The following is a 23,305-nucleotide window of genomic DNA, read 5'->3' as shown; positions in this document are numbered from 1 at the left end:
AGCGTTTGCTCATGGTGAATATTGATGAGAGTCATTATAACACTCACTACACTGCTCGGCCGATCACCAACGTCAAGTAATCATTGGTGAGGACAGTAATTGGACGGGTGACCACCAAGAAAAGCCAGAGAGTATTACAGAAAAAAATATCGGTACCTGTTTTGAACGTTCTTGTCATAATTATTTTATTTGCTTACAACGAACGTTTGACCCAGTCATTACATGCATATCTCATTCGAAATACGGTTTTTTTAATTGTAACCGATATATTACAATCCACTATGGAAATACAAAGCAACATTGCATATTTTGTACCTGAAACTAATGGCAACATATTATCAGTGCTTTATGAAGACAAGTGATTAATACAGTTTGTGAGTATAAATTTTCTTCGGTAATATTTTACTTTAACTATTATTACATTCCTGAGTTTAAAATATGACTGTCCTTTGTTTACATGTATGCTATGAACATTTACCAAGGTTCATTTCGTTGGCAAATGATTAATTTTAGAGGTACTGGACCCCTAGTATCCTACAATTCGGGGGACTACAGTAGGAAAGTGGAGTTTTTGGGTGGGAGAAAATACAAAATGAATGAAATACAAGGATGGATTTAACCTAATCCAGCGTATAAGGCTGGTCCTTTACCGATCCAGGGGGCCTTTGCCCTCCCTTCGCCCCTATTCTAGGGGGTGGGGGTCTTAACCTGACTAAGGGGATTCGTCCCCCCCGCCTTTAACCTAACCTAGAGTGTCGGGTCCTTAACTATAGTGAGTGCCATCGGAATATTGTCTTTAATAAACATTCTGTCCTGGCAACACCGCTGACGATATCGGTTGCTGACAGGCATAATTCCATCTTGTTCAAATGTACAAAAATAGACTTTCAATTCTTACCAGAGCACCAAAAATAACTATAACAATAAAGGAATCCTTTTGAATAACTACAAATATACTGGGGCTATAATGCTATACAAACTAAGTATCAACGATAAAAATTATTCGAGCCGCCAGAGAAGGAGGCGGGCCGCAGGAAATGATCTAATTTGACATTTGGAATCAGAATTTCAGCTGGAACTGAACGCCTTCCGCTTTTATCCCAGTGTGGCAGTCTGCGCTCGTCTAATGTCAAATTTCTTGGTTTTAATAGGAATATATATTAGGTGAACATCCATTAAAACTTATGAAACTATTGTAAATATGGCAAGAGTATTTTTTTAATAGTAATGTCATAAGCACTTTACAACTGACAACCTAAATATTAGGAAATACTACTTAAGACTCGAGTCATTGCACAGGTTTGTCACGCTTTTTCAGAAGTACATATCCCGTTCATACTACCAGTGTCTAACATATATGTTTCAGTTACGTCGTTTTCTGAATGATTTTACTAAACTGACAAAAGACATCGTGTCGTAATTGGAATTGTAATCAAAGACACGACTGACTGCGGTTAGAACTTACAAAAATCCTTTCTAGTCCGAAAACTGCATATTTATCATTGTCTTTCTTTCAGGCTGCTTTCATTAATAACGTTTCTTATATTGCTTGCTTTAAGAAAGTAGAAATCACCTCATAGGAATAAATTGGTGCATAGGACGAGGAGGTTTATGCTGCTGAGTTTTATGAAAACATTGTGTACATCAACGTATAAAATGTTGCAAAAAGATTTATTTAAAATGTACAATGGTGTATTATCAGTGTACTTATCCTATGTGAGCCTAAAGACGTTGAACATTCAAAATGAAGTCTCATAATTTTAGTTTTCCCAGTGATGCTAAAAGGAGCACCTCATTTCTAACGGATTTTGAAATACATTCCAGCCTTTAATCACATTCAACAATTTATTGACTACAAACCCAGAAAACCTTATAACTGCTGTATGGATCTGACTTTGTGTATCGGCCTATCATTTGTTGACACTTGACAGACAAGGCTACTGTGAGGTAAAATCAGTGTAGGCCTACTGTACATGCAAGCACGCATTTCCCCTTCTCTGTTACTAAATAAAGCAAATTCTTATCATCGTTAAAAACGGTAATAGCATAGAAAAAGTCAAACCATATTTCGGGTTCGGAGAAATAAATATGCAAAGATTAGGCCAAACATGCATTGTAAATTAAATCAGGTATAATGATTAAATGCCGTCAGAACGGAATATGAATATGACAGCAACATTCAAAAGCGTACAGATTTTTTTTTCCAGCAATACTATAGGCATGCCCTGCCTCTGTCATGATTTTCTTGGTGTTCACCCATCCAAGTACTGTCCTCACCAATCATAATTTGACGTTGGTGATCAGCCGGGCAGCCGTTTAGTGAGTGTTATCATTACTGTCATTAACATTTACAGTGAGCTAACCCTCATCTGGAACATGATTAAGATGGCATAAACTTGTAAGAAAAAAAAAAGAAACAAGAAGCGGGCTCACAAGGACAAGCTGACCAGATTACTAACAGGCAGCCTTCTTGTCAGTTATCACTAGACTGATAATATAACTCCTTTATGATTAAATGTTATTAGAGTTCAGAGAAGCTCTCAGACATTTTAAAGACAAAATGTAGTAGAAATAGTGACAGGAAATAATGTAGATTTGGAACTGGAATAAAGAATTTAGGCCAAAGACCAAGCGCTGGAACCTAAGAGGTCTTTCAGCGATGGAAGGGAAATTGATGATAAGAAGGTTTGAAAGATGTAACAGGAGGAAAACCTCGCATTTGCACAATAAAACAATTGTGAGAGAGGGGTGGAAAATCAAATGGAAGAAAGAATATGAACGGAGGTACAGTAAAAGTAATGATAGAGGTTGCAGCTAGGGGCCGAAGGGACGCTGCAAAGAACCTTAAGTAATACCAAAAGTGCAACCTCGAGAGGTGAACTGAAGTCACTAATCCCCCTACGGGGACAATGTAGATTTGTGGCACTCCAAGTATGCATTCTTCTTAATTTATTCTTAAATCAAAAGTCCTAAACGCCCTACATATTTCCTTATCAAGTTTGCTGGCGAAAGGAATATAGAGACGAAAATTAGTTTCCTTTGAGTGAATGACTCCATGAATCATGACATTTGGCTCATTTAAAGGAATTACGTTTTTCTTATTTTTGTCGACATACATATATAACATTACAGTGGGTATTACACCATGTACAAGGTTAGTTTGAATGAAAAGGCATTTATGACTAAACCAATATTTGCTTGTCAATAAACAAAAAAACATAATTACCGCTAACTAGGTGAAAGTTAATTAATTACAATATTTTGTTTCCTTATGAAACGATTACGGTTTTCAGTTGGTCAACAATCAATAGTCCTTAGATTAGAATCCATCCATTCTTTCGCGTCTGTGGCAGCTCCAGGCGATCTGAAGGAATGTCTGTCTGTCCTCCGTCGTCGGTGCCCTATTTCCCGACTGGGTAGACTGGTACCCTACAGCAGACATGAAACGGTTGTCTGATGCAGTCCACGCGAACCCTCGAACAGAATGTGGGGACTGAGGCAGCCCTCTCTGAGAATAAAAGGCGAGTAGTTTTTTAGAAAACTTTCGAAAGAATAAGCTATAACGGCTATATAGACAGATATTGTTATTATAATCATTATTATTAATTAACTACTATTTATTATTATTAAAGCATTTACTGTCTTTATTTGCTGTGGTTTCCGAAACCATGACAGCGGACAGGACGAGAAGGGTGAACACCACCATCGTCTGGAACCTGTAAGAAAGGGAAAGACCAGGAGTCAGTTATGAGAAATCGTTTCAGCATGTTTCCGATAGCAATTAACGTTAACGTAATCTTTGTCTCTCTCTCTCTCTCTCTCTTTTAGCAGTGTAATAAATAAGTGAATACATTCTCTCTCTCTCTCTCTCTTTAGCAGTGTGCACAACTGTTAAATACATTAATGTTAATCATGTACGTATAAATTAGGTATACATGATAAGATTTCTTTCAGCCGCATACTACTGAAAAAGACCATTAAAGCCGTTACACAAACAAGTTTCCACTTTTTGTTAGTTTTTAAATAATGTCTCTGGTAGGGCAGCTTTCTTTGTTTGAGATTAATAAAAATGGCACACATTCATTAAAATCTCAAACGTTTTAACGTTTCAAAGAAAATAGCGTATTCCTTTCCCCACACCCCCTTTTTTTTTGTACTGAACAATCTCTGTCGTAATTTGCTCTCATTACGTAGTATCAAGTAAATGATACTTTTAATTATTTTTTATATTCGAGACAAAGAAGTTGAATTTCATTATATCAGCAAAGAATCTGAATATGAAATTTTATGCAAAGGCTGGATATTCAGCAATTTGTAAAAACTTTTACAGCATTTTAATTCTAGATAGAAATTAGACTTTTATAACATACTGCCATGCAGTCATTGTCTTCATGAATGCTATTCATAAATCCATACCTTTTATTCTAGTGCCAGTTTAATTTCATAATTGTATGACGGAGTCGCCATGAGATCCCCACTAGGGGCTCTTTTTACAAATGCGTATATGGCCACCGTCGAAGAAAGGGCCTTCCGAGAACACCAAAACCCTGAGATTTATGGGCGGTACATCGACGATATATTCATCACAATAAAGGACGCAGATGATGCCAGAAAATTATTATAGTAGATGCTCTGAAAAGAAACTCGGTGCTCAACTTCACCACAGAGCACACCAGTAGAAAACTTTACCTTTTCTTGTTGTCCTGGTAAAACACAAGAAGGACAGTTTACACACAAGCAACGAACGCTGGCCGTTGCTTGAACGCACGAAGAGAATACCTGGACGAATATAAAAAGTCTGTAGTGAATGCATATGTCAATAGAGCCTTCAAACACAGCACATCACGGAGAGACATACACAACGAACTTGACCGAATTCGCCAATTGCTGACAAACAACGGCTATGCAGATCAAATAAATGAAACTGCAATAAAAAAAGAAAACTGATGAATTTTACCAAAGCAACAAGACGACGAAAAAGAAAAGTCTGATTATTTACTATCGTCTACATTATGGGTTTGCATACAAGGAGGAATGCCGCAAACTACATGGGATAGTAAGCAGAGGTATAACCCCAAAATCCCGTTACCACAAAATAAGCCTAACCTTGTAGCAGCCCTAATAATGAAGGACAGCACAGCTCTTGGGGGACTGAAGGAGATATGCACGAACACAGTTTACAAATTCACTTGTTCAGAGAGATGTGTAAATCTCACAGCCAAAACTACATTGGGCAGGCTATAACGACCCTTCAGAGACGTATACTGGTTCACAGAAATCAGGGGGCCATTCATCAACATTATATGGATGTTCACGATAGGAAGCCATCCCTACAACAGCTGATAGAAGGCACCCAGATCTTATTAGCCGAAGCGTTAAGCATCGCTATCCAGAAACGACTCTGAATATTCAACAAGAGTCGGATCATATACTTCCCTCCAGCAGGAGAATGAATGCACGAACCAACAGGGACCAGACAGCACGTCCCCCAACCACCCGACACATCGCGCTCCTTAGGGAAAACCAAGAAACTTTGGGGGAAACGAGAACGCCCAGCGAAGGTCAAGTAACATAGTTGCTCAATTCACTGAGACCCCGCCCAACACAAACCTCGAGGCATTAATTAGTGTAGAGCATTTTGGACGCACACATCCACTCACATTTAATTATTATACAAATTTATTCGTTTGTATAAACACATTTATTTATATGTACTTTTTACATACGTTATAAAATCTTATTTATTTTTGTACCTTATTTTCTGCATGTGCAAACTAACATGTAGTATTTCACTAAATTTTACACTTAAATTTAAGGAAACGCTAAGCACATGGTATTCTATTTTGAAACAACGCCCTAAAATGGTTATGCTTTTAACCTCTTGACCAACCAGTACCCAGACCTCAAGGTCATTCTCCCCACACGATGATATAAATGGGCCGAAAGGCCAGATTGTAAGTCAGTAGTCGCTCGATAATGCTATAGTTTGGAGAAACAGCTGTCGCGACAAAAACCAGTAAATGGAAGAAGGAATTCTGCATATTTTTCACCAGAAACTGACGCACGACAATCCGGAAAAAGTCCGATGGCACGAAGATACCTGCAAGAAACCTGTTGATGTATGTATGCATGTATGTATATGTATGTGTGTGTACTAATATGAAGAAAAATTAAATTACAATTTATTCCATCTGTTCCACCGAGATAACTGACACTTGAGAGCTGATATTATTACATCCTACGTAAATATATAACTAAATAAAATTAAGCTAACTGAAAAGAAACAGAAGCTACTGAACCTTTCTTTTGAAAATTTATAAATATTCTGATGGTCATAAAAGAGGGAAATCTTTTACTTTAGTAATAATAATGAAACTACGATATAAACGAGCATATTGACGTTCCTTACCTTGCCATCTTCATAAGTATTGCAGCGGGAAAAGCAACTGCAGTTGAGTGACTCGAGCGATCTTTGGATGTCTTGTCCCTTCAAAGAAGTCGAGTCTGCATGATATAAACCCATACGTGTGAATATAAACTCGAAACATCCAGCTCCATTTCTAACAACAAAATGTGGGGAAACCCAAGGTCTTACGAAATCAATTTGCATTCATCAGCCGCCACTTCTCAAGCATGACTAGTTGAGGGTTTTTTTTTTTATGAGCCTCCTCCGGCTGTTTTGCCCTGTGCCCTCCTCATGACGTGGAATCTCGCCAAAAGTTAGTCTTATGTTTCCTTCGTGTTCTTCTTTTCTGGAAATTGACCATTACTTTCTCTTTCGCCTTTTTTATAGTGGTTAATTAATTCTGTGATATTTTGATAAATATATGGTGAATTGCTCTATTCAGATTTGAAAAACTTTGACGAGCGGTTGCTTGGCAGGCATACAAGAGAAAAAATAATACAGTTTTAACGAGCATGAATTTGAAAAGGAAATTATATAATGAAAAATCAGGGATAAGTCTTAGCAGCTATTTCAGGGATGAAAAATTATGCCGGAGAAAGGTGTAAAGAGAAAAATTAATAAGAAAATGAATCGTATAATAAAAGATGCAAATGAATAGACTGTCGAAGAGAATGCAGCCTGCATTTAAAAGTATTGGTAGGATACAGCAGAAGGCCCACAAAATACTGGATAGATGTAATGGAACAGGTGTTAGAGCAGAATACCTTTTATTCATAAACCAATAACATGAACAAGGTAAGGGAAATGGTTCGGCATGCGTATTGGGCTTCGCCATGCTATTGACAAACTGAGTAGAAGCGCGAAGCACATAATGTAGTGAAAGTTTCTGCGCAGGATGTTCATCTTCAATTCAAGAGTGAAAGCATTCATGTATGATTGGTGTTTTTTCTAGAAGCTTCCAGTGCATTATAATATATATATATATATAGGCATATATATATATATATATATATATATATATATATATATATATATATTATATATATATATATGCCCCTCGATAGCCAAGTCGGTTAGAGCAGCAGCCTCGGACTTCTCAGAGGTTTGTGGCGCGGGTTCAAATCCACAACTGACCAGTCAGAGGCGGACACTTTGCTTTATCCGTGTAGACACCCCAGGATTATGTATGTAATCAACGGATAGGTTTGCTTAAAGCAAATGGGTGTTACAGACTAATACACACACAAACAAAGCCACTCCAAAAATCTTCTAAAAACATAACAGACACCTCACGTCTCGACTGTCAGCTAACCGCGTAATTACTCATCGCTGCTGGGAGAGAAAGGGCGCTGGTGACTGGTACAATACATGGCCTAGCCGTCTAACCAAATCAAGAGCACAGTCAGGCATTGATCGAGACAACAAAGTGCCACCTCCAAAGCCAACCAAAGTCCTTAAAAAAAAAAAAAAATAGAAGGCATCGTGCTTACCCCATACAAATGGGAAAAAAGCACGTTAAAAGAAGAAGAATATATATAAATATATATATGTGTGTATCTATATAATATATATATATATCCAAGTGTGTGTAGAACTTTTTGTAGTGGAAGTGATGCTTAGGTAACACTCCACATATGTCAGACTGGCTGGGTAAGCATAAAAGTGGGTATGAGACAAGGTCGTGTTAAGTCTACGAGTACATGGTATTTTAATGGATGAACTGATGTGACAAGTCAGGTTAATGAAATTTCGATGCAAGGTAAAAAGTTGTGGAGTAAGTAAAAAAAAAAAAATCTGTGAAAGGAGTATGGAATAGTTGATATTTGCAGATCATACAGTACTGACTTGGGATAATAATGAGAAACAGCAGAAACTAATAAAAGAGTTTGAAAGTGTTGCCAGAGGAAAAATTTGAGGAAATGTGAGCTCAAGGTATTTTAGAGCAATTGGAAAGGAAAATTAGTTTCCTTCGAGTGAATAACTCCATGATTCATGACATTTGACTCATTTAAAGGAATTACTTTTTTCTTATAACATTACAGATACCTAGGCATTTACACTGTTTAAATGGTTAGTTTGAATGAAAAGGCATTTATGCGTTAAATCAATATTTACTTTCCAAATTAACAAAAAAAAAAAAAGAAACATAATTATAGCTAAGTGAAGGTTTCCTTAAGAAACGTTTACAGTTATCAACAGTCCTTAGATTGGAATCCATCCATTCTTTCGCGTCAGTGGCAGCTCCTGGTGATCTGAAGGAATGTCTGTCTGTCCCCCGTCGTCTGTGCCCTATTTCCCGACTGGGTAGGGCCTACAACATTCATGTCTAGGATTTCTGGTACAGTCCATGCGAACCCAATTACAGTACTCCGGTCTTAAGGCAGGCCTCCCTGAAAATAAAAGGTGAGTAGTCTTTAGAAAACTTTCGAAAGAGTAAGCTATAACGGCTATGTAAACAGAAATTATTATTATTATTACTATTATTATTATTACTATTATTATTATTATTATAGAATTTACTGTCACCATTTGCTGTGGTTTCCGTAGTCATGACAGCAGACATTACGAGAAGGGCGAACACCACCATCGTCTGGAACCTGTAAGAAAGGAAAAGACCGGTAGTCAGTTATGAGAAATCGTTTCAACAAGTTTCTGATAGCAATCAGCGTTAACGTAATCTCTCTCTCTCTCTCTCTTTCTCTCTTAGCAGTGTGCACAACTATTTACGTATAAATTAGGTATACATAATGAGATTTCTTTCAGATGCATATTACTGAAAAAGACCATTAAAGCCGTCACTCAAACAAGTTTCCACTTTTTGTTAGTTTTTAAATAATGTCTTTGGTAGAGCAGCTTTCTTTGTTGAGACTATTAAAAATGGCATACATTCATCAAAATCTCCATCGCTTTACCGTTTCAGTGAAACTAGCATATTCCTTCCCCCCGGCCCCCTTTTTTGTAGGGCACAATCTCTGATATAATTTGCTCTCATTACGTAGTATCAAGCATGTGATACTTTTTAAAGGTTTTTTATATTCGAGACAAAGAAGCTGAACTTCATTACGTCAGCAAAGAATCTGAATATAAAATTCTATGCAAAGGCTGGACATTCAGCAATTTGTAAAAACTTTTACAGCATTTTAATTCTAGACAGAATTTAGACTTTTATAACATACTGCCATGCAGTCATTGTCATAATGAATGCTATTCATAAATCCATACCTTTTGTTCTAGTGCCAGGTTAATTTCATAATTGTATGACGGAGTCGCCATGAGTTCACCACTAGGGGTCCTTTTTACAAATGCGTACATGGCCACCGTCAAAGAAAGGGCCTTCCGAGAACACCAAAACCCTGAGATTTAGGGGCGGTACATCGATGATATATTCGTCACAATAAAGGACGCAGACGATGCCAGAAAACCAGCAGATGCTCTGAAAAGAAACTCGGGGCTCAACTTCACCACAGAGCACAGCCAGTAGAAAACTTTACCGTTTCTTGTTGTCCTGGTAAAACACAAGAAGGACAGTTTACACAAAAGCAACGAACGCTGGCCGTTGCTTGAACGCACGAGGAGAATGCCCAGGTGCATATAAAAGGTCTGTAGAGAATGTGTATGTCAATAGAGCCTTCATACACAGCGCATCACGGAGAGACATACACAACGTACTTGACCGAATTCGCCAATTGCTGACAAACAACGGTTATGCAGATCAAATCTGATGAATTTTACCAAACCAACAAGACGACGAAAACGAAAAGTCTATTTACCATCGTCTACATTGTGGGTCTGCATACAAGGGGGAATGCCGCACACTACATGGGATAGTAAGCAGCGGCGTAACCCCAAAATCCCGTTACCACAAAATAAGCCTCAGAATATATAGTAAGCCTAACCTTCTGGCAGCCCTAATAATGAAGGACAGCACAGCTCTTGGGGGACCGAGGGATATGTGCACGAACATAGCCTACAAATTCACTTGTCCAGAGATGTGTAAAACTCACAGCCAAAAGAGACGTATACTGGTTCACAGAAATCAAGGGGCCATTCATCAACAATATACAGATGTTCACGACAGGAAGCCATCCCTACAACAGCTGATAGAAGGCACCCAAACCGTAGAGAGAGAGGATAACTATGGTCGCCTCTTATTAGCCGAAGCGTTAAGTATCGCTATCCAAAAACAGACTCTGAATATCCAACAAGAGTCGGATCATGCACTCCCCTCCAGCGGGAGAATGAATGTACGAACCAACAGGGACCAGGCAGCACGTCCCCAACCACCCGACACATCGCGCTCCTTGGGGAAAACCAAGAAACTTTGGGGGAAACGAGAACGCCCGGCGAAGGTCAAGTAACATGGTTGCTCAAGTCGCTGACGACCCACCCAACACGAACCTCGAGCCGTTAATTAGCGTAGAGCATTTGGACGCACACATCCACTCACATTTAATTATTATACACATTTACTCGCTTGTATAAACACATTTATTTATATGTACTTTTTACATACGTTATAAAATCTTATTTATTTTAGTGCCTTATTTTCTGCACGTGCAAACTAACCTGTAGGATTTTACTGAATTTTAAACACAAATTTAAGGAAACGCTAAGCAAATGGTATTCTATTTTGCAACAACGCCCTGAAATGGTTAAACTTTTAATCCCTTGACCAACCAGTACCCAGACCTCAAGGTCATTCTCCCCACACGATGATATAAATGGGTCGAAATGCCAGATTGTGAGTCAGTATTCGCTTGTTAATGCCATAAAGGCGGAACAGTTGTCGCGACATAAACCAGTAAATAGAAGAAGGAATTCTGCATATTTTTCACCAGAAATTGACGCATGAAGATACCTGCAAGAAACCTGTTGATGTATGCATGTATGAATGTGTGTGCCCGTACGAAGAAAAAGTAAATTAGATTATATTCCATCTGTTCCACCAAGATAATTGACACTTGAGAGCTGATATTATTACATCCTACATAAGCATGTAACTAAATATAATTATACTCACCGAAAAGAGACAGAAGCTACTGAACCTTTCTTTTGAAATTTTATAAATATTCTGATGGTCATAAAAGAGGGAAATCTTTTACTTGAGTAATAATAATAAAACTACGATATAACCAAGCATATTGACATTCCTTACCTTGCCATCTTTGTAAGTATTGCAGCGGGAAAAGCAACTGCAGTTGAGTGACTCGAGCGATACTTCGGATGTCCTGCCTCTTCAAAGAGTTGAGCTCTACTGTGCTCTCGGCTCCCTTTCCGTGTGAATATAAATTTGAAACATCCAGCTCCATTTTCTAACAACAAAATGTGGGGAAACCCAAGGTCTTACGAAGTCAATCTGCTTCTTCTCCTTCTCCCTCTTCTCAGCTTAATGACTAGTTGAGGGAGTTTTTTTTTTATGAGCCTCCTCCGGCTGTTTCTGCCTTGGCCCTCCTCCCTTATACAAGACAATAGTTCGAGGAAACCTCATGACGTGGAATCTCGCCAAAAGTTACTTTATGTTTCCTTCGTGTTCTTCTTTTCTGGCAATTGATCATTATTCTCTCTCTCTCTCTCTCTCTCTCTCTCTCTCACCTTTTATATAGTGGTTAATTAATTCTGTGATATTTTGATAAATATATGGTGAACTGCTCTATTCAGATTTGAAAAACTTTGACGAGCGGTTGCTTGGCAGGCATACAAGAGAAAAAATAATACAGTCTTAATGAGTATGAATTTGAAAAGGAAATTAAATAATGAAAAATCAGGGGTGAGTCTTAGTTGCTATTTCGGGGATGAAAAATTATGCTGGAGAAAGGTGAAAAATTCCCTAAGAAAATGAATCGTATAATAAAAGATGCAATTGAATCGATTGTCAAAGAGAATGCAGCCTGCATTCAAAAGTATTGGTAGGATACAGCAGAAGGTCCACAAAATATTGGATAGGTATAATGGAACAGGTGTTAGAGCCGAGTACCTCTTATTCATAAACCATTAACGTGAACAAGGTAAGGGAAATGGTTCGGCATGCGTATTGGGCTTCGACATGCTATTGACAAACTGAGTAGGAGCGCGAAGCAGACAATGCAGTGAAAGTTTCTGCGCAGGATGTTCATCTTCGATTCAACAGCGAAAGCATTCATGTGTGATTGGTGTTTTTTTCTGGAAGCTTCCAGTCCATTATATAAAGGCATGCAGCAGGGTCCAAAAAACACATAAAAAAGGCCATACTAATTTTTTATTCATAAGAGACGTTTCGCACTTGTAATATGTGCAGCTTCATTCTGCAAATATAACCAAGTTCGTTAAAATTTACAAAAAAGCTATTTTCAAAAATAGTTGAGAAAAAAATTATTTACAAAAACTAAAAATTAACATAACTTGAAATGTATACAGTAAAACAGAAACCAGTGCTCAACAAACCATTCAAAGGAGAAGAACGAATGACCAAGACCTGACCCACGACGTCAGTTATGTTATATATATATATAATATATATATATATATATATATATATATATATATATATATATATATATATATATATATATATATATATATATATAGTGTGTGTGTAGAACTTTTTATAGTGGAGGTGACGCTTAGGTTACACTCAATAGATGTTAGACTGACCGGGTGAGTATAGAAGCGGGTATGAGACAAGGTTGTGTTAAGTCTACATGGTTTTTTAATATCTTTATGGATGAACTGATATGACAAGTCAGGTTAAAGAAATGTAGATGCAAGTAAAAAGCTGCGGGATAATTAAAAAAAAAAAACTGTGAAAGGAGTATGGAATAGTTGATACTTGCAGATAATCAGTACTGACTTGGGATAATAAAGAGAAACAGCAGAAACTAATAAAAGAGTTTGAAAGTGTTGCCGGAGGAAAATCTATGCGCAAATGTGAACTTGAGTAAGGTTTTTAGAGCAACTGAAAACGAAAATTAGTTTCCTTCGAGTGAATAACTCCATGATTCATGACATTTGACTCATTTAAAGGAATTACTTTTTCCTTATTTTTGTCGACATAAATCTATAACACTGCAGATACCTAGGTATTTACACTATTTACATGGTTAGTTTGAATGAAAAGGCATTTATGCGTTAAACCAATATTTACTTTCCAAATTAACAAAAAAAAAAAAAACATAATTATGGCTAAGTGAAAGTTAATTCCAAAATTTTTTTTCCTTAAGAAACGTTTACAGTTATCAACAGTCCTTAGATTGGAATCCATCCATTCTTTCGCGTCAGTGGCAGCTCCTGGTGATCTGAAGGAATGTCTGTCTGTCCTCCATCGTCTGTGCCCTATTTCCCGACTGGGTAGGGCCTACAACATTCATGTGTGGAATCTTCGGGACAGCCCAAGAGAATCCTCTGACAGTACTTAGGTCTTGATGTAGGCTTGCCTGAAAATAAAAGGTGAGTAGTTTTTAGAAAACTTTCGAAAGCGTAAGCTATAACTGATATAAAAACAAATTATTATTATTATTATTATTATTATTATTATTATTATTATTATTATTATTATTATTATTATTATAGAAGTTTGTCACCATTTGCTGTGGTTTCCGTAATCATGACAGCGGACAGGACGAGAAGGGCGAACACCACCATCGTCTGCAACCTGTAAGAAAGGGAAAGACGAGGAGTCAGTGATGAGAAATCGTTTTCAACAAGTTTCTGATAGCAATCAGCGTTAACGTAATCTCTCTCTCTCTCTCTCTCTCTCTACTCTCTCTCTCTCTTAGCAGTGTGCACAACTATTTACGTATAAATTAGGTATACATAATAAGATTTCTTTCAGATGCATACTACTGCAAACGACCATTAAAGCTTTTACACGAACAAGTTTCCACTTTTTGTTAGTTTTTAAATAATGTCTCTGGTAGAACAGCTTTCTGTGTTGAGACTAATAAAAATGGCTTACATTCATTAAAATCTCAAACGCTTTATCGTTCCAGTGACACTAGCATATTCCTTTCGCAGCCCCCCCCCCTTTTTTTTTGTACTGCACAATCTCTGACGGGATTTCCTCTCATTAAGTAGTATCAAGCCTGTGATACTTTTTAATGGTTTTTTACATTCGAGACAAAGAAGCTGAACTTCATAATGTCAGCAAAGAATCTGACTATACAATTCTATGCAAAGGCTGGACATTCAGCAATCTGTAAAAACTTTCACAGCACTTTAATTCTAGATAGGATTTAGACTTTTACAACATCCTGCCATGCTGTTAATGTCTTAATGAGTGGTATTCATAAATCCATATCTTTATTCTAGTGCCAGTTTAATTTCATAATTGCATGACGGAGTCGCCACGAGATCCCCACTAGGGGTCCTTTTTGCAAATGTGTACATGGCCACCGTCGAAGAAAGGACCTTCAGAGAACACCAAATACCTAAGATTTATGGGCGGTACATCGACCATATATTTCGTCACAATAAAGGACGCAGACGATGCCAGAAAACTATTACAGCAGATGCTCTGAAAAGAAACTCGGTGTTCAACTTCACCACAGAGCACAGCCAGTAGAAAACTTTACCGTCTCTTGTCGTCCTGGTAAAACACAAGAAGGGCAGTTTACACAAAAGCAACGAACGCTGGCCGTTGCTTGAACGCACGAGGAGAATGCCCAGGTGCATATAAAAGGTCTGTAGTGAATGTATATATCAATAGAGCCTTCACAAACAGCACATCGGGCAGAGACATACACAACGAACTTGGCTGAATTTGCCAATTGTTGATAAACAAAGGCTGTGTAGATCAAATAATTCAAACTGCAACAAAAAAGAAAATGGATGAAGTCTGCCAACCCAACACGACGAAGAAAAAGCAAAGTCTGATTATTTATCATTGTTTACACTATGGGTCTATACAAGGAGAATTGACGCACACTACGTGGGATAGTAGGCAAAGGCGTAACCCCAAAAGCCCCTTACCACGAAATAAGCCTCAGAATATATAGTAAGCCTAACATTGTAGCAGCCCTAATAATGAAGAACAGCACCGCCCCTGGGCGACCGAAGGAGATGCGCAAGAACATAGTCTACAAATTCACTTGTCCAGAGATGTGTAAATCTCACAGCCAAAACTACATCGGGCACACTATAACGACCCTTCAGAGACCTATGCTAGCTCACAGAAATCAAGGGGCCAGTCATCAACATTACATAGATGTTCACGTTAGGATGCCATCCCTACAACAGCTGATAGAAGGCACCCAAATCGTACACAGAGAGGATAACTATGGTCGCCTCTTATTGGCCGAAGCGGTAAGTATCGCTATCCAAAAACCGACTCTGGATATCCAACAAGAGTCGGATCATATACTCCCCTCCAGCGGGAGAATGAATGCACGAACCAACAGGGACCAGACAGCACGTCCCCCAACCACCCGACACATCGCGCCCCTTAGGGGAAACCAAGAAATTTTGTGGGAAACGAGAACGGCCAGCGAAGGTAAAGTAACATAGTTGCTAAAGTCGCTGAGGCCCCGCCCAACACGAACCTCGAGACCTTAATTAGCGTATTGCATTTGGACGCACACATCCACTCACATTTAACTATTATACACATTTATTCGTTTGTATAAACACATTTATTTATAATGTACTTTTTACATACGTTATAAAATCTTATTTATTGTTGTACCTTATTTTCTGCACGTGCAAACTAACATGTAAGATTTTACTGAACTTTAAACACAAATTTAAGGAAACGCTAACCACATGGTATTCTGTTTCGAAACAACGCCCTGAAATGTTTAAGCTTTTAATCCCTTGACCAACTACACCCCAGACCTCAAGGTCATTCTCCCCACACTATGATATAAATGGGTCGAAAGGTCAGATTGTAAGTCAGTAGTCGCTCGATAATGCCACAAAGGCGAAACAGCTGTCGCGACAAAAACCAGTAAATGGAAGAAGGAATTCTGCATATTTTTCACCAGAAATTGACGCGCGACAATCGGGAAAAACTCCGATGGCATGAAGATAACTGCAAGAAACCTGTTGATGTATGATGTATATGTGTGTGTGTGTACCAGTACGAAGAAAAAGTAAATTAGAATATATTCCATCTGTTCCACCGAGATAATTGACACTTGAGAGCTGATATTATTACATCCTAAGTAAATATTTACCTAATTATAATTATGCTCACTGAAAAAAAAAACAGAAACTACTAAACCTTTCTTTTGAAATTTTATAAATATTCTGATGGTCATAAAAGAGGGAAATCTTTTACTTTAGTAATAATAATAAAACTACGATATTAACAAGCATATTGACATTCCTTACCTTGCCATCTTTGCAAGACTGCAGCGGGAAAAGCAACTGCAGTTGAGTGACTCGAGCGATACTTCGAATATCCTGCCTCTTCCAAGACTCGAGCTCTACTGTGATCTCGGCTCCCTTTCCGTGCGAATATAAATTCGAAACATCCAGCTCCACTTTCTAACAACAAAATGTGGGGGAAATCCAAGGTCTTCCAAAAACAATCTGCTTCATCTTTCTCCAACTTCTCAGCTTAATGACTAGTTAACGAATCTTTTTTTTATGAGCCTCCTCCGGTTGTATCTGGCTTGTGCCCTCCCTTAATAGTTCGAGGAAACCTCATGACGAGGAACCGCGCCAAAAGTTACTCTTATGTTATGAAGATAAATTTGAAAAGGAAATTAAATAATGAAACACCAGGGGTCGGTCTTGGCAGGTATTTCAGAGATGAAAGATTATGCTGGAGAAAGGTGTGAGGAGAAAAAGTCCTAAGAAAATGAATCGTATAATAAACGAAGCAAATGACTGTCGACGAGAATGCGGCCTGCAGTCAAAAGTATTGGTAGGATATAGCAGAAGGCCCACAAAATATTGGATAGATGTAATGGAACAAGTGTTAGGGAAAAGTACCTTTTATTTAAATTATATTTATATATATACATACATATATATAGACACACACATACATACATACATACATACATACATGTGTATATGTATATATACACCTGTACGTACGTCCGTATGTGCGGTGTGAGAGTTCATGAAAAGTATGATAGTCTTCTTAACTCGGTCAGATATTATCGTGTTTGAGAAATGTTTGCCAGTTGCCAGTTATTTGTAGCTTTGAAGGAAAATGTCCAATTGTCTGTTGCTCGGTTGAAACGCGTTTTTTTACTTTCTGTGGTATTCAGGAACAGTGTTGCAAGTATGGATACGAAAGTATCCTTTGGATACATTTTGATGTTGCTGGTACGTTTTTACGGCGCTGGACAAAAGGATACGAAATTGAATAAAGAGGCCAAAAATGGATACGTTTTACAATTTTTTTTAAAGAATTGGATACCTTCTAGATCCACATTGTTGCAGTCATTATTTTTTACAAAAAGTGAAAACCAATTAAAACTCATGAATTTCTACATAGAGTTGTCAGAACAAATCAGTAAAAGTTTCAGAGGACTGAGCGATGTATTCCCTTTATTAAATGCCTGTGATCCTGCTGAAGCTAGTAAGTGGAGTTAAAGTCTAGTGCCACTCTTCAAAAATCCTCGGCTTATTCATGAGTCACAATATGATGTATTTTAATGAATGGCGGTCACTATTTTCATGAAGAATCATTGACTACTTCAATAACCCCGCTGGGAGTTTTGGTGTTCAGTTCAAAAACTTTAAAGCAGTGATGGAACACTTTTGTTCCCAAATCATCAAAAAATTTATGTTATGTCTTTTAGTTCTGCCCCATTCTTCTGCTGCAGTGGAAATATTTTCTCAGGTCAAACTAATAAAGACAGACACAAGAAATAGGTTGAATACTGAATCAGTAAATGGACTGTTGACAAGTTTTCAAAGGCAACGGAGGAGCAGTTCATTGCTATCAATGGGATGCCTAGTAATTTGATGATAAACTCTGCTCAAAATGCATTCAATTGTGGAAGGATAAACAGTGATGCATATGTAGCTATATAGGCAGAAGACATAAGTTTATATTTTTGTAGTTTTATATTTTTTAGTAAAGGTTTTCATATAATCGTATTGTGCACTGTTAGTGTATTGCATGCAACTTCAATATATTTTTGTTCATACAAAGCATTAATAAATATATTTTTTTGAAGTTCTAACCAATAGTATAAATTTTGCTCCAAATTTATAGTGTACGACTGTACGTCACTGTACAATCACCATCACCAGGCAGCAGATAGCAACTTGGCTGCCAGCTGTAAGATGTCTACCAACAGGGTAAGAATTAAAGAATATTAATCAATTAAAAATACTTTTCTTAACCACATCCTCATTAACTATAGCGCATTTTTTAAAGAGAATATATTGGATACATTTTGGATACTATTTCATATTTGGATACGTTTTGTACATTCTGGATACGATTTTGGATACATTTATATTTTTCCCACTTGCAACACTGTTCAGAATGCGTTTACACTGCTGCTTGGTTGTACTCATTTGTGGATTAAGCGAGTACGTGACATGTGTAGCCTATATAGCGTGACGAACAAATGCGTACGTGCGTTCATTGATGCTCACACACACACAAACACACACACACACACACAAACACACATATATATACACATATATATATATATATATATATATATATATATATATATATATATATATACTGTATTTATATGTAGGCCTATATATATGTATATTATATATACATACATATATATATATATATGAATATGTATGTATGTTTGGAGAAGAGAGAGAGAGAGAGAGAGAGAGAGAGAGAGAGAGAGAGAGAGAGAATTTTTAAATTTTAAAAAATCGGAACATTATAACCAGCATACCAGAAAACGATTTGTATACATCATCGTGATACGAAACGAAGACAGCAATGGCCCTTGATTGCAGATGGAATGTAAATTTTGTTTATCAATGTTTCCTGCAGTTTTTAAATGGTACACAGATTTAGATATCCAGCTTTTCGTCGGTGTGCCGATATTGCCTGTAACCGGGTAACAATAATGTAGGCTAATAAGAGATAAGGAAAAGCTCAGCCTAACTAAAATTCTTGAACACTTTTCGATGAGCCCTAACTATAACAGGTGTCGGAATGTTATTTAATGTTACAATTCATATATGAGAAGTATTGTATTTCGTCGATTAATCAATAATTTTATAAAGAAAAATTCGAGGCCTAGTCCTATATTACGATGCTGCAGGATGATGGAGTCACCGTTATTTCTCTCTCTCTCTCTCTCTCTCTCTCTCTCTCTCTCTCTCTCTCTCTCTCTCATTCTCTCCAGTTATTCGTTATTCTCTCTATAAACCTCTCTTTTTGCATTCGTTTGTTATTCTCTCTCGTCTCTTTCATAAGCATTCTTTTGTTAGTCTCTCTCATGTCCTTCTCCCGCCATTTTTCTTTCAAACTCTTTCGGTGGGCTAGTACGTCCCAGTGTTGCCATGGCCATCAATCAATAAATGTTAATTTTTCGGTGTTAGATGAACTCCTCCCCCACGGATTCCCACCTAACCTCACATAGGGCACTGGGCTCTTACTTAGCTGGGGCTTAACTGGGCCCACACCTAACTTAACTTGGAGCACAGCACACTAAAATGATAGGGTTGCGCCTAACTTGACCTAACCTAGGACGCCTGGGACTTACCAAACTTGGGGGTTGGGGAGAATGGTTCACCCTCCTAGACCCTTCACTTTACCTAACCTAGAGCGCCAGTTCCTCACCTGGCCCACCATTAACATAATCTAGGTTTCCTGGTTCTTGCTTACCTAGTGCATGACGTCACCTTAAAAGCCTTCAATAAACCTTACCTTAATCGAAATCAGAACTTGCAGAAGTACCTTGGACATCCCTGAATAGATCCTTGTATTTCACTTTCTTTGTATTTTCCCCAGCCTAAAAATGCCAGTTTCCCACTGTGGTCCTTACAATCGAAGGATATATGGGGAGCAGCCAGTATCCCTAAAACTAGGCCTATCTACTAATTTGCAACCCAAATAAACTTCACAAACATTTAAAACACACGCTAAAACATAATCATATTTCCATCTTCAGAATCCGATTATGGTTTACAGTAAAAATGTACAAAACTACGAAACTTTCAGTAAACATTACCTTAATCAGAATCAGGACCTGCAGAAGGCTATCATGGCGATGTTACATTGCCTCCTTGTAGGCCTACTTCGCTATTGTGTTTTTCTCCCACTTACAAATCCAGGGTTTCCCACAGTGGTCTTCCGTAGGATATAATGGGTTTCAGTGCAAATAAATTACTCATCTGTACCAGAAAAGAACAGCAGAAATGTCGAAACCAAAAAAAAAAAAAAGAAAAAAATACAAAGCACAAGAGTCACACATCCACACCGAACGAAGGATGACTAAGAACTGAAGCTATTTTTCAGAGCACCGCTTGAAATCCCAAATTCCTCCTAATTTGTGTAAAAAATAACCAATAACCAATTTCGTTTCAGCATTTCCCGCATACCCACACTTTCCGATGAAAATCACAAGAGATGTTTCATATAATATAGGCTCTTACCCACAATGCACTTGGACTAACCAAATCCGACCCATGACAGTGCTTACGTAAACAAACAAATTAAAAAAAATAAAGTTGGTAACAACATTCGTTGGAAATATCTCTGTAACAGTAAATTTTCGATAGATTTGAACAGGGATTTAGTACTAAGCATGTTAAGGAGACTTACAGTCGCACTATAAAAGCTCCAACATCGGCTAATGGTTTAAAGTAAAACAATACCTCTCTTTCGCATACCATCTACTAACATCCTGTATGCTGGAGAGTAACTGGTACCATAAGCAAAAGCTTTAGCTTAAATCTATATTCAGGTCTGAATGTTACAGCTAGCGGCTACCACAGTGTTTATGATTATTGACTGTGAAATATTTTCTGTTAAAACAGAATCCCATCAAATATAAGGAGCCCATAAAAACGCCAAACTGTGGAAAGTAAAGGCTATATTTCAGAGACCTTACTCTCTCGCGTTATGATAAATTGTTCTGGTTACGTTTTCTATCATAATATATCTTTCCGTTCTCTGTTATTGTGAAGGGTAAAACTTCTGTAAACGGTTCTGTTGTCACTCCCAAAAAAGGTGGAAGTCTAGAACTGAAAACATAGTGTGATCCATCTTGCTTATAGTTAAACTTGGAAGGTACTTTGTTTTTAGAATACACGAAAACAAATTTTACATCAAAAGAGAAGTATATTGCATTGTCAGAGACTAGTGTGAACACAGAGTAAAGCGGGCGCAAGGGTATTGAATAAGATCCATGTTATTCTAAAAGACAGCGAAATAATGAGTCAGAGAAAAATTGGCTCCAATGAAATGATCAATTGCAGCTCAAGAAAATTAAAGTTGAACGATCTGATAATGGAATAAACTGCTCGGTTTAAAACATGGTTCCATGTTAAAAGCGAGGGACTGAACATTGTTATGACTAGTCAAATGTATTCATAGAACAGAAGTGCCCCTATAGGAACACCGAATAGATTGCGAACATGAGAATGGTACAATACAGACCAAAACAGATGCCACAAGAGTTTTTCTGGGATTCGTACAAAAAAGAATATTTTTGGGTTATGATTTAATTCTCTGCAACCATACATTCGGGTCTATTGGGCCACACTTGGCTTCTTGACTAATACACCTCCCTTATCTTCACTTATGAGCAGTCAAATCTGCAAAGCCCCATGCCACACCAATTACACTTTATGTGAATCGTGCCTTTCAATAGTTTACAGTAGAGTGAGGAAATTTTAACAAAGACAATTTAATTACAGTTCGTACGTTTGTACAGTAGCTGGGAAATATTAATTTTATAACAGTAGTACCAAAGGAGTACGGAGCTTCAAATCTTGGATATCATTAAATTCACTGAGTTGTTATAGCTATTTGAAATGTAGGTTTAAGAATATATATATATATATATATATATATATATATATATATATATATATATATATATATATATATATGTATGTATATATATATATATATATATATATATATATATATATATATATATATATACTCCAACACCAGGCTGCAGCTCTCGAAATCATGACTCGTAGGCGTCAGGAAAGGCACTCAATACAGTTGATAGTTTATTCCTAATGAGACGATTCACAGCACAAAGGACTTCAATAATTAATCATAAAAACATTTATTACAACAACTGATTGAAAACACTACAGTATTGTCTCATTTAAAATGCCTCTGACATTTTTAAAAGAATTAGCATTTTAAATGAGGCAATACTGTAGTGTTTTTAATCAGTTGTTGTAATAAATGTTTTAAGACAATTATTGAGTCAGGTCATATATTTCAGCCTTGAAAATGCAGCAATGTAGTTGTGAAACGTCGGCATTAGGAATAAACTATCAACTGTATTGAGTGCTTCCTGGACTTCATGAGTTATATATATATATATATATATATATATATATATATATATATATATATATATATATATATAATATATATATATAACTCAATGTCCAGGAAATATACATATATATAATATATATACATATATTATATATATGTATATATATACAATATATGTATATACATATATATAATATATATATATACACACATGGACACACACGTACACACACACACACACACACACACATATATAAATGTGTGTGTGTGTGTGTGTGTGTATAACCCAAAGAACATGGAATTGAAAAAGTTACTAATGAGTAACCCTTTAACCTCTGACGAGAGACCACCTGATGAGCGTAGTAACAACAACCCTCTAACTTAGGCTCAAGGTCTTGCTTATGCAACGTGTGGTGTTTTCCTAGTTTGGGGTATTTCCTTCTTCTATTTTCTTTCGTCTTTTTCTCCACGTATGATATAACATTTATTTATTTTTTCCTTTTTTA

The 23,305-nt window shown here is 37.1% G+C and overlaps 3 long non-coding RNA genes across 3 annotated transcripts; all 3 read right to left on the bottom strand.

The window, feature by feature from the left end:
* Positions 1–1,640: 1,640 nt before the first annotated feature.
* LOC136826567 (uncharacterized) lies at positions 1,641–6,503 on the bottom strand. Its single transcript, XR_010849650.1, has 3 exons — positions 6,410–6,503; positions 3,640–3,716; positions 1,641–3,508 (listed from the first exon to the last, which is right to left on the bottom strand). It is a non-coding gene; the product is annotated as an uncharacterized lncRNA (long non-coding RNA).
* Positions 6,504–8,497: 1,994 nt separating this feature from the next.
* On the bottom strand, positions 8,498–11,717 carry LOC136826561 (uncharacterized). Its single transcript, XR_010849649.1, has 3 exons — positions 11,562–11,717; positions 8,933–9,003; positions 8,498–8,796 (listed from the first exon to the last, which is right to left on the bottom strand). It is a non-coding gene; the product is annotated as an uncharacterized lncRNA (long non-coding RNA).
* Positions 11,718–13,502: 1,785 nt separating this feature from the next.
* LOC136826568 (uncharacterized) lies at positions 13,503–17,419 on the bottom strand. The gene is made up of 3 exons (XR_010849651.1): positions 16,709–17,419; positions 13,963–14,033; positions 13,503–13,815 (listed from the first exon to the last, which is right to left on the bottom strand). It is a non-coding gene; the product is annotated as an uncharacterized lncRNA (long non-coding RNA).
* Between the last annotated feature and the right edge of the window lie 5,886 nt (positions 17,420–23,305).

This window comes from Macrobrachium rosenbergii, chromosome 3, assembly GCF_040412425.1.
Source record: "Macrobrachium rosenbergii isolate ZJJX-2024 chromosome 3, ASM4041242v1, whole genome shotgun sequence".
NCBI lineage: Eukaryota > Metazoa > Arthropoda > Malacostraca > Decapoda > Palaemonidae > Macrobrachium > Macrobrachium rosenbergii.
The sequence above is the reverse complement of the archived record's forward strand: the minus strand, read 5'-3'. Positions and strand labels throughout refer to the sequence as shown.